This window comes from Heptranchias perlo, chromosome 19, assembly GCF_035084215.1.
Source record: "Heptranchias perlo isolate sHepPer1 chromosome 19, sHepPer1.hap1, whole genome shotgun sequence".
Taxonomy (NCBI): Eukaryota; Metazoa; Chordata; class Chondrichthyes; order Hexanchiformes; family Hexanchidae; genus Heptranchias; species Heptranchias perlo.
Genome location: NC_090343.1, coordinates 7,069,797 through 7,085,908, shown reverse-complemented (window position 1 = coordinate 7,085,908; position 16,112 = coordinate 7,069,797). Strand labels below are relative to the sequence as shown.

General features: G+C 43.3%; 1 protein-coding gene across 1 annotated transcript in view; it reads left to right on the top strand.

The window, feature by feature from the left end:
* Positions 1-16,112, top strand: part of LOC137335116 (serine/threonine-protein kinase 3/4) — a 135,525-nt gene that overhangs the window by 88,543 nt on the left and 30,870 nt on the right. The window lies entirely within an intron of this gene.

The window sequence follows — 16,112 nt, the reverse complement described above, 5'->3', positions numbered from 1 at the left end:
GAGCCTTCTCCCTCCCTACTTCATCTAACCCTACCAGCATATCCTTCTATTCCTTTCTCCCTCATGTGTTTATCGAGCTTCCCCTTAAATGCATCTATGCTAGTCACCTCGACTACTCCTTGTGGTAGCAAGTTCCACATTCCCACCACCCTCTGGGTAAAGATGTTCCTCCAGAATTCCCTATTGGATTTATTAGCGACTATCTTATATTTATGACCCCAAGTTCTGGTCTCCCCACAAGTTGGAACATTTTCTCTACATCTACCCTATCAAACCCTTTCATAATCTTAAACATTTCTATCAGGTCACCCCTCAGCCTTCTCTTTTCTAGGGAAAAGACTCCAGCCTGTTCAGCCTTTCCTGGTAAGTATATCCTCTCAGTTCTGGTATCATCCTTGTAAATCTTTTTTGCACCTTCTCCAGTGCCTCCATATCCTTTTTATAATATGGAGACCAGAACTGTGCACAGTACTCCCAAGTGTAGTCTAACCATCTTAATACTATTTGTGAGACATTGCCGACATAAGTCACTGTACTCCAAAAGTATTTTGCTATTTGATGTATTTGGATGTTATATTGTGATACGGTGATATTTAAATACCAGATTTTGTTCACTTCTCTTCCCCGAACACATTTCTTCCTTACACAGGTACATAGTGAAGAATTTAAAGTAATTTTGACTAGTGCTTTTTATGACTTATTTTTAGTCGTCTGCTCTTTGATTGACAGGCTGTGGTCTCTGATGCAATGAGGGTCCCTGGTTTCATTGAAGTGAATTAATACAAATTATAAGCACTGATTTAAAATAAAAGGAGGAATCATTTGCTTCAAAATCCTGTTTGTGGTTATACCTTAGATGCACAATAAATTTGTACGTGGTTTAAGCTTTCTTTGGCGCGGTAAGTGCAGACGTTCTTGGGATTGATGTGGGATGTTTCATCAGTGACATGTAGGTTTAAATACAAAGCAAAGCAGTTGCACAAATCAGATAACAGACTGTTTGTATCTCTGACATCCTCAGAACCCCCTCTGATTTGTTGCTTTGTGATTTGAGTACAGGAGCTGGGATGTCTTACTGCAGTTATACAGGGCCTTGGTGAGACCACATCTGGAGTATTGTGTGCAGTTTTGGTCTCCTTATCTGAGGAAGGATGCCCTTGCCATGGAGGGAGTGCAACGATGGTTTACCAGACTGATTCCTGGGATGGCAGGACCTTCGTATGAGGAGAGATTGGGTCGACTAGGCCTATATTCACTAGAGTTTAGAAGAATGGGAGGTGATCTCATCGAAACATATAAAATTCTAACAGGACTCGACAGACTAGATGCAGGGAGGATGTTCCCAATGGCTGGGGAGTCCAGAATCAGGGGTCACAGTCTCAGGATACAGGGTATGCCATTTAGAACTGAGATGAGGAGAAATTTCTTCACTCAGAGGGTGGTGAACCTGTGGAATTCTCTACCACAGAAGGCAGTGGAGGCCAAGTCATTAGATATATTCAAGAAGGAGATAGATATATTTCTTAATGCTAAAGGGATCAAGGGATATGGGGAAAAAGCAGGAACAGGGTACTGAGTTAGACGATCAGCCATGATAATTTTGAATGGCAGAGCAGGCCCGAAAGGCCGAATGGCCTACTCTTGCTCCTATTTTCTATGTTTCTATGACACGCTCCAACATACACGAAACATAGTCCAAGTCTTTTATAAAAACAAACGCATAAATTTACATCAGTATTGTCTGTTATCATTTGTCCTGGAAACAAATGTCATTTTTATTTTTACAAAAAAAAGCTTTGAATGTTTTTAGCTGTTTTACAAAACACAAGCGTGGAAACCTCAAGTTGAAATTGGACTGTGTGCCTGTTCTTAGTTTGACCTAGAATCATAGAATCATAGAATCATAGAAGTTTACAACATGGAAACAGGCCCTTCGGCCCAACATGTCCATGTCGCCCAGTTTATACCACTAAGCTAGTCCCAGTTGCCTGCACTTGGCCCATATCCCTCTATACCCATCTTACCCATGTAACTGTCCAAATGCTTTTTAAAAGACAAAATTGTACCCGCTTCTACTACTGCCTCTGGCAGCTCGTTCCAGACATTCACCACCCTTTGAGTGAAAAAATTGCCCCTCTGGACCCTTTTGTATCTCTCCCCTCTCACCTTAAATCTATGCCCCCTCGTTATAGACTCCCCTACCTTTGGGAAAAGATTTTGACTATCTAACTTATCTATGCCCCTCATTATTTTATAGACTTCTATAAGATCACCCCTTAACCTCCTACTCTCCAGGGAAAAAAGTCTCAGTCTATCCAACCTCTCCCTATAAGTCAAACCATCAAGTCCCGGTAGCATCCTAGTAAATCTTTTCTGCACTCTTTCTAGTTTAATAATATCCTTTCTATAATAGGGTGACCAGAACTGTACACAGTATTCCAAGTGTGGCCTTACTAATGTCTTGTACAACTTCAACAAGACATCCCAACTCCTGTATTCAATGTTCTGACCAATGAAACCAAGCATGCTGAATGCCTTCTTCACCACCCTATCCACCTGTGACTCCACTTTCAAGGAGCTATGAACCTGTACTCCTAGATCTCTTTGTTCTATAACTCTCCCCAACGCCCTACCATTAACGGAGTAGGTCCTGGCCTGATTCGATCTACCAAAATGCATCACCTCACATTTATCTAAATTAAACTCCATCTGCCATTCATCAGCCCACTGGCCCAATTTATCAAGATCCCGTTGCAATGCTAGATAACCTTCTTCACTGTCCACAATGCCACCAATCTTGGTGTCATCTGCAAACTTACTAACCATGCCTCCTAAATTCTCATCCAAATCATTAATATAAATAACAAATAACAGCGGACCCAGCACCGATCCCTGAGGCACACCGCTGGTCACAGGCCTCCAATTTGAAACACGACCCTCTACAACCACCCTCTGTCTTCTGTCGTCAATCCAATTTTGTATCCAATTGGCTACCTCACCTTGGATCCCGTGAGATCTAACCTCATGTAACAACCTATCATGCGGTACCTTGTCAAAGGCTTTGCTAAAGTCCATGTAGACCACGTCTACTGCAGCCCTCCTCTATCTTCTTGGTTACCCCTTCAAAAAACTCAATCAAATTTGTGAGACATGATTTTCCTCTCACAAAACCATGCTGACTGTTCCTAATCAGTCCCTGCCTCTCCAAATGCCCGTAGATCCTGTCTCTCAGAATACCCTCTAACAACTTACCCACTACAGATGTCAGGCTTCCTGATGGTGAAGTGGCTCTAACAGAATACCATGCAAATAGGGCCCCATGTTAGTAAAGTGTCATGGGAACATAAGAAATAGGAGCAGGAGTAGGCCATCCGGCCCCTCGAGCCTGCTCCGCCATTCAACAAGATCATGGCTGATCTTCAACCTCAACACCATTTTCCTGCACTATCCCCATATCCCTTGATGCCTTTAATATCTAGAAATCTATCGTTCTCTGTTTTGAATGTACTCAATGACTGAGCCGCCACTGCCCTCTGGGCTGGAAGACTCCAAAGATTCACCACCCTCTGAGTGAAGAAATTTCTCCTCATCTCAGTCCTCAATGACCTACCCCTTATTCTGGTACTGTGACCCCTGGTTCTAGACTACTCCACCAGGGGAAACATCCTCCCTGCATCTACCTTGTCGAGCCCTGTAAGAATTTTGTATGTTTCAGTGAGATCACCTCTCATTCTTCTAAACTCTAGAGAATACAGGCCTGGTCTACTCAATCTTGCCTCATACAACAATCCTGTCATACCAGGAATCAGTCTGGTGAACCTTCATTGTACTCCCTCTATGGCAAGTATATCCTTTCTTAGGTAAAGAGACCAAAATTGTACAAACTACTCCAGGTGCGGTCTCACCAAACCCTTATGTAATTGCAGTAAGACATCTTTACTCCTGTACTCAAATCCTCTTGTAATAAAGGCCAACATACCATTTGCCTTCCTAATTGCTTGCTGCACCTGCATGTTAACTTCAAGTGACTCATGTCTGTAATAGAGTACCAGATAAACAGGGCCCCATGTTAGTAACGTGTCTGTAATAGAATACTACGCAAACAGGGCCCCATGTTAATAATTTGTCTTTAATAAAATAGCAGGTGAATTTGTTTCTTAAGACACTTTTACAGTGCAATACTGACATCTCCTCTTGACTGACATGCAGTTGACAGCACTACCGTTGGTTTGCCTTGAGTTGGCTGTAGTGAAGGCTGAGATTTTCCTGGGCTTCCTGATTTTCTGTCAGCGCTTGAAGCTTCCTTTGCTGCCTTCTTAAATGCACTGGGCGGTTCAATTTGCCACATGCTTACATTGTGAAGCAAGCACACGAGTGCGAGACCCAGCTCCCTACCATGTTAGTAATGTGCTATTTGCTTTGTGGCACTGAATTTAGAGCGATTGCATGTGCGCCGTGTTAGAAAGCTCCTAGTGGAGCTGCCAAACAGGACCTGTGCTTACACAAAACTGGGTTCTGTTTCAGGAGTGAGCCTACACGAGATGAACCCCACTTTACGGTGTAGTTGCAGAAAAGTGATGCACATGGGTCACTTTCCTGAAACCCCGAACCTGGACCAAACATCAGGAGCAAAGCAGCTTAATAAAACAGTGAAGGAAGTCCCAAAGTTTGCATCCTTTTTGAAAACACGGTTATATTATAAATAAATATAATGTATTTATACATTATTTTATATTTGTGGGCTATAAATATAAGATAGTCAACCAGAGAGTGGTTAGAATGTGGAACTCGCTACCACAAGGTGTAGTTGAGGCGAATAGCACAGATGCATTTCAGAGGAAGCTAGATAAACACATCAGGGAGAAAGGATATGCTGATAGCATTAGATGAAGAGGGGTGGAAGGAAGCTCCTGTGGATCATAAACGCTGGCATAGACCAGTTTATCCGAACGCGGAAGATGTGGGTATGGTTCTTAATGAATACGTTGCGTCTGTCTTCACAAAAGAGGGGGACGATGCAGACATTATAGTTGAGGAGGAGGAGTCTGAAATATTGGATGGGATAAACATAGTGAGAGAGGAAGTATTAAGGGGATTAGCATCTTTGAAAGTAGATAAATCGCCAGGCCCGAATGAAATGTATCCCAGGCTGTTAAGAGAAGCAAGGGAGGAAATAGCGGAGGCTCTGACCCATCATTTTCCAATCCTCCCTGGCTACAGGCATGGTGCCGGAGGATTGGAGGACTGCTAACGTTGTACTGTTGTTTAAAAAGAGAGAGATAGACTGAGTAATTATAGGACAGTCAGTCTAACCTCAGTGGTGGGCAAATTATTGGAATCAATTCTGAAGGACAGCATAAACCGTCATTTCGAAAGGCACGGGTTAATCAAGGACAGTCAACATGGATTTGTTAAGGGAAGGTCGTGTCTGACTAACTTGATTGAATTTTTTGAGGAAGTAACAAGGAGGGTCGATGAGGGTAACGTGTTTGATGTAGTCTACATGGATTTTAGCAAGGCTTTTGACAAAGTTCCACATGGCAGACTGGTCAAAAAAGTAAAAGCCCATGGGATCCAAGGGAAAGTGGCAAGTTGGATCCAAAAATGGTTCAGTGGCAGGGAGCAAAGCATAATGGTTGACAGGTGTTTTTGAGACTGGAAGGCTGTTTCCAATGGGGTCCCGCAAGGCTCAGTACTAGGTCCCTTGCTTTTTGTGGTATATATTAATGATTTGGACTTGAATGTAGGGGGACTTGATCAAGAAGTTTGCAGATGATACAAAAATTGGCTGTGTGGTTGATAGTGAGGAGGAAAGCTGTAGACTGCAGGAAGATATCAATGGATTGGTCAGGTGGGCAGAAAAGTGGCAAATGGAATTCAGTCCAGAGAAGTGTGAGGTAATGCATTTGGGGAGGGCAAACAAGGCAAGGGAGTACACAATAAATGGGAGGATACTGAGAGATGTAGAGGAACAAAGGGACCTTGGAGTGTATGTCCACAGATCCCTGAAGGTAACAGGACAGGTAGACAAGGTGGTTAAAAAGGCATACAGGATGCTTTCCTTTATTAGCTGAAACAAAGACTATAAGAGCAGGGAGGTTATGCTAGAACTGTATAAAACATTGGTTAGGCCACAGCTTGAGTACTTTGTACAGTTCTGGTCACCACATTACAGGAAAGATGTGATTGCACTAGAGAGGGTACAGAGGAGATTTACGAGGATGTTGCCAGTGCTGGAGAATTTTAGCTATGAGAAAAGATTGGATAGTCTGGGATTGTTTTCTTTGGAACAAAGGAGGCTGAGGGGAGATTTAATTGAGGTGTATAAAATTATGATGGGACTATATGGAGTGGATAGGGAGGACCTATTTCCCTTAGCAGAGGGGTCAGTGACCAGAGGGCATAGATTTAAAGTAATTGGTAGAAGGATTAGAGGGGAGCTGAGGAGAAATGTTTTCATCCTGAAGTTGGTGGGGGACTGGAACTCACTACCTCAAAGGGTGGTAGAGGCAGAAACCCTCAACTCATTTAAAAAGTACTTGGATGTGCACTTGAAGTGCCATAACCTACAGGGCTACGGACCAAGTGCTGGAAAGTGGGATTAAGCTGGATAGCTGTTTTTCGGCCGGCACGGACACAATGGACCGAATGGTCTCCTTCTATGCCGTAACATTCTATGATTCTATGAATGGCCTGTTGGGCCTGAAGCCATTGCTGCATTGGGTATTTATTTTTTTGGGGTTCAAAAAACATTCTTCCGTCTCTAATACCCACAGTACTTCGAAGGCTAGAGTTAGTAAGGATTGCGGCCACTAAGCTGCGCCCATGTGACAAAGCCACAACTGAGACAGGTTTTCGCACTGTGCTTCTGATCGTTCGAGTAACTGGGACCCTGTTGACTCAGAACACCAGAAAATTGCAGCCGTAAAGAAACCTCTTAAAACTCATAATCATTGCTTCATAGCTTTGCCCTTTCCAGGTTCATGGGGGTAGCACTCTGTTGGATTCTGCAGTAATAAGATTGTAGCTTTATAGGATTACATTCGGCTTTCTCTACAACCCCGAGTCATGAAGGTGCGTTGGTCAAGAATTTCTGAGCACTTAAATGGTGCCTGCAGGTATTGTTAATAGAATCATTACACACAGCGGATAAATCTAGCATTTAAGAGCAGCGTGCTTTGGTCATGGCTCAATGGCCATTTCCTCGGGGGATGTCATGGGTTATCTCAGCTACAGCTGGATCTGTTGTAGTTCTAACGGATTAATTTAGAAGCTGTGCAGGTATTAGTTATAGTTCAGCAGCCAATCTTACAGGGAATAACTGATCAAATGTTTTTTTTTCTAATGTGTTGAGAGTTCAGCCTTTCTCCCCATCTCTCCTCAACGTGTTGGCTTATTGTTATATAGATATATAACTATCAGGAAAGGCTGAACAGGCAGGGGCTTTTTTTGAGAGGTGACCCTGATACAGATCTTTAAAATTATGAAATGGTTTGATAGGGTAGATGTAGGGAAGATGTTTCCCCTTTGAGAGAATCAAAAATTAGGGGGTCATAAATATAAGATAGTCATTAATAAATCCAATAAGGAATTCAGGAGAAACTTCTTTACCCAGAGAGTGGTTAGAATGTGGAACTCGCTATCAGAAGGAGTAGTGGAGGCGAATAGCATAGATGCATTTAAGCAGAAGCTGGAGAAGTACATGAGGGAGAAAGGAATAGAAGGCTATGCAGATAGGGTTAAATGAAGTAGGGTGGGTGCATGCTCATATGGAGCATAAACACCAGCACAGACTAGTTGACCCGAATGGCCTGTTTCTGTGCTATAAATTCCATGTTATTGCTGGTGAAGGTTCCATGGGGAGAGGGCATCGGTCCCCCCAGTACTTCTCATAAGTGGTCATTGTTCATGCATTATATTGATGGGGAATGGGGCTTGTACAACTGCATGGAGTGGGGCAGCACAACGGAGCTTGATACTGCCCCCACCTGATGCCCATACACACATGCCCACACCCAGCAGGAGTCATTAGCTGGTGGTCAGAAGTTGGAGCCTGGTAGGTACTTTCTCCTCTCTAACTCAAGGGTGCAAATGCTGGTTGACACCAGCTGCCTCAGCACAGACTGTGACTTGAACTCTGGATCTGTTCGTCTCTGTATGTCTCACAACCACACTAGGTTAGGGTTCACCCTATTAAGCCAGCAGAAAGCTCTGAAAATTCGGCCTTTCTTCCCCCTCAACAATTCTCTCCCTCTCCTGATGGCCTTGATGGGATATGCTTCTGCGATTGCTTAATGTTTCCCCAATACCTTGGCCAAGTGGCCTCTTGTGTGAGGCTTTATGAGTTTTGGCAAGCAATTTGACTGGGGAAGGCATCACAGCTGAGCGCAATCCTATGTACGCACGCACACACCTACACACACACACACACACACGCACAGACCTACACACACGCACGCACAGACCTACACACACACGCACAGACCTACACATACACACACGCACAGACCTACACACACGCACTGACCCACACACACACGCACAGACCTACACACACACATGCACAGATCTACACACACACACACACGCACAGATCCACACACACACACACACAGACCTACACACACACACAGACCTACACACACACGCACAGACCGACACACACACATACACGCACTGACCCACACACACACGCACAGATCTACACACACACACGCACACACACACACACACACACACACACCTGAATTTTCCCCACCCCCACTTTATTTAATCCAGAGCACTGAGACCAATTGTAGTGTCTCAACTGCTGCCCCAGCCTAGGAAAGCCTAACGCAGCACGGACCGGGGTTGAAATCTCGAGATATTCTGCTCCGTATGGCTCAGTCCCTCACCATGGTATTTACATGACCCACTGAGGGCGATCTGACACTTAAGTTTTCTGATCGATATCGATGAATCCAGAATCTCAGGCACCTGGGCGCTGGGTATGATTTTGTCCCCTAAGTGACAGGGTCAGAATTGCTTTGTACAGCTAGTGTTAGCATAGCACAAACCAGGAATTGAAACCGTGCAATTTTGTAACAATACTAAAGAAGTGACAGTGAAATATAGCATTGCAGAGGCTAAGAAGTGCGAGTTTTGACAAATATTGCATCTAATGATCAGGCATTTGAGGTTTTGTTTCCACAGAGAATGGAATTAAATTTGTATCAATTTTTCCTCGCCCACGCCGCTGGCTGACAGTTCTTATTATATCCTTGGGAGACTCCGTCTCTATTGTTGCAGTAACAATATGAATGATTTAGCAGGGTTAAGCAGATTGATATTGATGCAAGGCGTGAACAATTACCTTTACTTTGAGGTTTGGAAGGAGTTTCATTATCTAATGATTCGGCAGACCCCACTGGTGAGAGGGGTTGGGTTGGGGAGAGGGGAGAGGTTGGTGGTGGGCAGTTAAGTCACCTTACATAGAATTTACAGCACAGAAACAGGCCATTCAGCCCAACTGGTCTATGCCAGTGTTTATGCTGCAGGCGAGCCTCCTTCATCTAACTCTATCACCATATCCTTCTATTCCTTTCTCCCTCATGTGTTTGTCTAGCTTCCCCTTAAACGCATTTATGCTATTCGCCTCAACTACTCCGTGTGGTAGCAAGTTCCAGATTCTAACCACTCTCTGGGTAAAGAAAGTTTTCCTGAATTCCTTGTTGGATTTGTTAGTGACTATCTTATATTTATGGCCCCTAGTTTTGGACTCCCCGAAGAAGTGGAATCATCTTCTCTACTTCTATCCTATCGAACCCCTTCGTAATTTTAAATACCTCTATAGGGTCACCCCTCTTTTCTAGAGAAAAGAGCCCCAGCCTGTTCAATCTTTCCTGATGGCTATAACTTCTCAGTTCTGGTATCAGCCTTGTAAATCTTTCTTGCACCTTCTCCAGTGCCTTTATTAAGTGTTGCGAGGTGTTGGAAACTCAGAGATGTATTTTTGCAGTGGCTAGTCACCACCTTTTGCTTTGGCTGGATGGCACCAGAAGTAGCGGGCACCTCCCTATCTCCATCTTTCAGAATGAATGCCCGTGTGTTTTATATTACCCGTGCGCACATAACATTGTTCCGATGGCAATTGCCTTCTTGCATTTGTGTGCCACATCCCAGGGCTAAAAGGGTTAAATTATGATGACAGGTTGCATAGACTAGGCTTGTATTCCCTCGAGTATAGAAGTTTAAGGGGTGAGGTAATTGAAGTGTTTGAGATGGTTAAAGGATTTCATAGGGGGATAAAGAGAAACTATTTCCTCAGGTGGGGGAGTCCAGAACAAGGGGACGTAACCGTAAAATTACAACATGGAAACAACTTGCATTTATATAGCGCCTTTAACGTAGTAAAACGTCCCAAGGTGCTTCACAGGAGTGATTTTGAAACAAAATTTGACACCGCGCCGCATAAGGAGGTATTAGGACAGGTGACCAAAAGCTTAGTCAAAGAGTTAGGTTTTAAGGAGCATCTTAGAGGAGGAGAGGTTTAGGGAGGGAATTCCAGAGCTTAAGGCCTGGGCAGCTGAAGGCACGGCCGCCAATGGTGGAGCGATGAAAATCAAGGATGCGCAAGAGGTAAGAATTGGAGGAGCGCAGAGATCTCGGAGGGTTGTAGGGCTGGAGGAGGTTACAAAGATAGGGAGGGGCGAGGGCCATGGAGGGATTTGAAAACAAGGATGAGAATATTAAAATCGAGGCGTTCCCGGACCAGGAGCCAGTGTAGGGGTGATGGGTGAACGGGACTTGGTACGAGTTAGGAAAGGGGGCAGCAGAGTTTTGGATGAGTTCAAGTTTATGGAGGGTGGAAGGTCGGGGTCCAGCCAGGAGGGCATTAGAATAGTCAAGTCTAGAGGTAACAAAGGCATGGATGAGGGTTTCAACAGCAGGTGAGCAGAGGCAGGGTGGAGTTAGGCGATTTTACGGAGGTGGAAGTAGGTGGTCTTGGTGATGTGGATATGCAGTCAGAAGCTCACCTCAGGGTCAAATTAGAGTTAGGCTGTTCAGGGGTGATGTCAGGAAGCACTTCTTCACACAGAGGGTAGTGGAAATCTGGAACTCTCTCCCCCAAAAAGCTGTTGAGGCTGGGGGTCAATTGAAAATTTAAAAACTGAGATTGATAGATTTTTGTTAAGCAATGGTATTAAGGGTTACAAGACCAATGCGGATAAATAGAGTTAAGGTAGAGGTCAGCCATGATTTAATTGAATGGCGGAACAGGCTCGAGGGGCTAGATGGCCTGTCCTGTTCCTATGTTCCTATCCCCTGATGGAGAATACTAGATAATACTGCCTGTTTTTTTGCTTTTTTTTATGATAACATCATAAATAGTAGTAGTATTAAATAAAATTGTATAGAAGGTCCTGGTTTTTATCCCTTGTCTGTGCCATGTTAGCTGATCTCAGCCTGAGTACATATATGAATAGTCCCACTCCAGAGACTTGAGCACATAATCCAAGTACTGGGGGAGTGCTGCACTGTCCGAGGTGCGATCTTTCGGATGAGATGTTAAACCGAGGCCCCGTTTGCCCTCTCAGGTGGACATAAAAGATTGCACGGCACTATTTCGAAGAAGAACAGGAGAGTTCTTCCTGTTGTTCTGGCCAATATTTATCCTTCAACCAACATCACTAAAAAAACAGATTACTTGGTCATTTATCACACGGCTGTTTGTGGGAGCTTGCTGTGAGCAAATTGGCTGCTGCATTTCCTACATTACAACAGTGACTACACTTCAAAAAAGTACTTAATTGGCTGTAAAGCACTTTGGGTGCTATATAAATGCAAGTCTTTTTTTCTTTAGTCATAAAGGCAGTCACCCTTCCCCCAGCATTGGTGTGACTCCCCTTGTACTGATATCTGTGCAGAGGATGGCTATGACTTGATAAATGCTAACAGGGCATCCTCTGCCTCAAGTAGAAAAATAAATTGGAACAAATTACTGTCAGTCAGAGGTGTGCAGCACTACGAGAAGCATCTTCTGCATAATCTGTAGTGTCTCTTATTAAAATCAGACTATATTTAAAATGACTTTTGTTACTGACAACAGAAGCACTATTTCTTTGTGAAAGTTATTGGTGAGCTGGAGGCAGCATCCAATTATATCAGCCGACACGAACCAGCACTTCAGAATGATTAAAAGTTCCAAATAAAAAAAAATTAAAAATTGCCTAATCCATCTTCATGCCCTCTCTCAACTGTCTGAAACAATTGCGTCAGGGCGGCTGTAACAATGTGAATTCACTGTGAGGGAGTTGTCTGTTTTGAGTAGTGTGTTTAGCAAATGCGTGCTGAGAGGATACAGGAATGTCATGAGAGAACTGCTGTGGTAATGATTGATGCGTCCGTGAATTCCCCCTGGGAGTTCAGCCCTGCTGTTAGTGTTCATGTATTGTAATTCTTGAAATATTGTTGCAAGACTGTTTTGTAAAGTTCTGCCAGTTTAATATACACCAATTGAATGGAAATAGCAGACGGTTAATACAATTCTTTTTGCTTTTCTTCCCCCGGCCCCATCCCTGAAGGTTCTAACTCTTGCTGGGTTTTGGTTCCATGGCTTCCAGTATCTCACTCAAATGGTCCCCAAGAGCCGATTCAGTGGCTGTTGGCAGGCAATTTGACCATGGGGAGCATCACAGCCTGTCTTAATTGTGCACGCATGCAGCACATTCCTGCAGAGGTCACTGGGCGCAGTTGGAGTGGGAGCTTTGGCCAATTTTCCCTCTCAAGTCAGCCAGGAGCTTGCCATGTGTGGAGTTAAATAAAACCCTTAGCATGCTACCCGATGCAGTGCATTGGTGCACCAACCTGCTGCATCACTGCCTGGCCCGATATAGTTAAGAGCTCTTAGTATTAATATGGGGACACAGTGCAAATAGTGAGAGAGCAACAGTACTGTATGTGCCCCTGTTTTATACCGAACTGGGAGATTCCAAGGAATGCGATGGAAAGAGAAGTGGAACAGAAAGGGGAATAAAAGGACACAAAGAAGGAATTATACAGTGCAGAAGAAGGCCGTTCGGCCCATTGTGCCTGTGCCCGCTCTTTGAAAGAGCTATCCAATCAGTCCCACTCCCCTCGCTCTTTCCTCATAGCCCTGCAATTTTTTCCTTTTCAAGTATTTATCCAATTTCCTTTTGAAAGTTCCTATTGAATCTGCTTCTACCGCCCTTTCAGGCAGTGCATTTCAGAGCGTAACAACTCGCTGCATAAAAAAAATTCTCCTCATCTCCCCGCTAGTTCTTTTACCTGTATCCTCTGGTAACCAGTCCTCCTGCCAGTGGAAACAGTTTCTCCCTATCTATCAAAACTCTTCATAATTTTCAACACCTCTATTAAATCTCCCCTTAATAGTTTGCATAAAGAGATCATGACATGAAAAAATACAGAAGAGACAAGCAAAAGTAGAAGTGGGAAAACAGAAGCTGAATAATAGACTTTAGCATGAGAGGGACAAGGGTATGTAGACCAAGAAAGGAAAGTGTAAAGTGTTATTACAGGAAGTAAATGGGGCCTGCAGCAATAGGGTTTGATGTGCATTGGCTCTAATCCAGCATTTAGTTTGGTTGAGGCTGCCTAAATATTGCATGTCGACAATGGGCTCAGCATGGATTAGCTCAAACCCAGCTTGCTTTTTGCTAATTGGATCTCTCCTGGACCAGTCATGGTGTTGTTGGGAAAGTTGCACGACCTCCTGATTATCTTCAATTAAATAAAAGTTTCAGATAAACAATCAACCAATTAAAGTGCATTATAGTAACAGTGATATTGGTGCAAATAATTTCTTTTGATTGTAGTTCTATTCATATTGATCCCTGCATTCTCATCCTTGTGTTCAAATCCCTCCATGGCCTCTCCTCTCCCTATCTCTGTAACCTCCCCCAGCCCTACAATCCTCCAAAAACTCTGCGTTCCTCCAATTCTGGCCACTTGTGCATCCCTGATTTCCTTTGCCTCACTATTGGTGGCCGTTCCTTCGGCTGCCTAGGCCTTAAGCTCTGGAATTCCCTCCCTAAACCTTTCCTGTCTCTCTACTCTCTCTCCTTTAAGACACTCCTTAATACCTACCTCTTTGACCAAGCTTTTGGTCACCTGTCCTAATACTTCCTTATGTGGCTCGGTGTCAAATTTCATCTCACAACGCTCCTGTGAAGCGCCTTGGGACGTTTTACTATATTAAAGGTGCTATATAAATGCAAATTGTTGTTGCATTCATAAATCAATTCTGTTGCACTCATAAATCAATTTTTTTTATTAGCATTTAGTGTGCTCTTGACTGCTTGTTATTCTTTCTGTGAATATCAAAGTGAGTGTTATTTTCTGTAGATTCCTCATTTGCCTCTAACTAAATCTATAGGGAAATATAATTTTCTGTTCAAATTGCTGTATATTTCTTGGAATATTTCATCGTATTGTCGCTGAATACCACAGTAGGTATCGCTTGATTTTCCTCAGTGGGAGCACTCATACTTCCGAGTTGGAAAGGTGTGGGTTCAAGCCCCACTCCGAGACTTGAGCATGCTATCTAGGCCGACACTTCAGTGCAGTACTGAGGGGGTGCTGCACTGTCGTAGGTGCTGTCTTTCAGATGAGACGTTTAAAACGAGGACCCGTCTGCCCTCTCAGGTGGATGTAAAAGATCCCACAGCACTATTGGAAGAAGAGCAGGGGAGTTCTCCCCGTTGTCCTGGCCAATATTTATCCCTCAACCAGTATCACTAAAACAGATTATCTGGTCATTACCACATTGCTATTTGTGGGACCTTGCTGTGCGCAAATTGGCTACCGCGTTTCCTACTTACAACAGTGATTACACTTCAAAAGTATGTCATTGGCTGTAAAGCAGTTTGGGACATCCTGAGGTCATGAAAGGCGCTATATAAATGCAAGTCTTTCTTTTTTTCTTTAAGACACATATTGCACTGATGGATGACATCAGTAGCAGTATAAATAGAGTTATATCATATATTCTCAGAATGAGATAACTTCATAAACTGCTATAACTTCACTTTTCCAGTTTATGATGTTTAAAATCCTTGATTAGGCTACACCCTCCAGGAAAAAAAGACACATTGATTGAAGCACTTTAACACATCTCTCAATGTGAATTGTCAAGTCTGAATATGCTTTAGGCAGAAAGAATTGACTGTTACATAGGCAAATGTGCAGTCATTATTCATACAGCAAGATTCGACAAACAGCAGCTGTTTCTTGATGGTATTAATGGAGGGAGAAGTGCTGGCCAAGACATTTAGCAATTGCCTTACAGCATTACACTTCGATTGCCTTGTTACTGATAATGAAAGTGTTTTTTTGTCATTTGTTCTCAGGATGTGGGCATTGCTGGCAAGGCTGACATTTATTGCCCATCCCCAGTTGCCCTGAAACGCCTTGTTGAACCAGTTTTAACAGTTTGATACAACTGAGGGCAGTTAAGAGTCAACCACATTGATGTGGGACAGGAGTCACACATAGGCATGCTTCCTGCTCTAAAGGACATTAGTGAACCAATTGGGTTTTTACAACAATCCGACAGCTTCATGGTCACTTTTACCGCTATCAGCTTTTTATTTGCAGATTTTTAAAACCGAGAATAAAACCATTCTCAGACTGCCATGGTGGGATTTGAACTCATGTTCTCTGGATTATTAATCCAGTGATATAACCACTACACCATAGTATACTTTATGGAAGTGTCCTTTATGTCATAGGGCTTCAAGAAACTTAGATCCAATATACATTATTGCAAAAGCAAACAGCTTTTAGTTCAGAACCTCTCACTTTGAGTTAGTTCTGTTTGAGCAGAACCAAGGAATCCAAGAATAGCCAATTTCAAACCAAGGACACTGATCTAAGGTGGGAGTGTAACACTACAAAGTGCAAAAAGAGGTTTTTTATTTTGGAATAGTTACTTCAAGTTTCAGTGAGGTTTTTTTTTGCAGCCAGGTGAATCTGCAAATTTTATTTCTCAGTAAATTTGATTTGTAGCCACAGGTACAGAGTCTATCATGGTGTGTTTTGTCTCTCAGTCAGAGAGACCAGGAGAATGTGAGGCGTCTTGTACTATTTCCAAT